We start from the raw sequence: 974 nt of genomic DNA, 5'->3' as shown, positions 1-974 counted from the left end.
CCCCCCGGCATCCCTCTGGCACGCCCCAGCATCCCCCCGGCATCCCTCAGCATCCCTTGACATGGCCTCAGCATCACCTGGCATCCCCCCGGCATCCCTCTGGCATGGCCCAGCATCGCCTGGCATCCCTTGGCACCTCTCGGCATCCCTTGGCATGGCCCCAGCATCTCTCCGGCACCCCCTGGCATTCCTTGGCATCCCCTAGCAGCCCCCTAGCACGCCCCTGACATTCCCCCAGGATCCCCTTGCCGTGCCACGGCATCCCCCCCAGCATCCTCCATCTCTGCTCTCCAGAGGCCCAGGGATTTGGGGCACTCGGGGCTGTGGCAGGTTTAAACAACATCTTGCTGCTGCGCATCCCTGGGCAGCGCCGGATGAGCTGGAGCAGGAGCCTGCCTGCAGCCTCCAGGCAGGGCAGCAGGAGCAGGTCCCAGCCGGGACAGGGACCTCGCTGCCCGGCTCCTCTGTGCTGCCCAAGCTCTGCAGACCCCAGGGGAGATGGTGGGGTGATGCTCACCCCTGTACCATCACCCCAGCTGCCTGCCCAGGGCCTGCACGGGTGCTGAACCCTGAAAGGGCTGCCCTGCCCATGCTGGCATTGCTCCCGGTCTGAAGGACACTTGATTGATTTAACTGCTCTGTAGCTTCTTGGTCTCGAATAAAAAAACTCTAAGGTACTGATCCCTGTGACAACATGAAACCTCCTTAGGAAAAGCCCCGGTGATGCTCTCTGAGCGCACCCACAGACTCTTCATCCCACTTTTCCCATCCTGCATCTGGATCCGACCCTTGGAGACATGCTCAGAGGGCAGAGCTGCCCACAGGCTCAGCCCCGCACCGGCAGGGCTGTGCAAGCAGCCACTCTCCCCCATGGCAGCAGCTGGGCTTGGGCAGCAGAGCACTTGGGCAGCCCCTGCACTGGACTGAGAGCTCCACTTTGAAACCCCATTACCCCCAGACCTTTTCCATATATC

The sequence above is a fragment of the Haliaeetus leucocephalus genome, unplaced genomic scaffold (assembly GCF_000737465.1).
Source record: "Haliaeetus leucocephalus isolate CR32 unplaced genomic scaffold, Haliaeetus_leucocephalus-4.0 Scaffold657, whole genome shotgun sequence".
In the NCBI taxonomy this organism is placed as follows: domain Eukaryota; kingdom Metazoa; phylum Chordata; class Aves; order Accipitriformes; family Accipitridae; genus Haliaeetus; species Haliaeetus leucocephalus.
Note: the sequence above shows the minus strand (reverse complement) of the source record.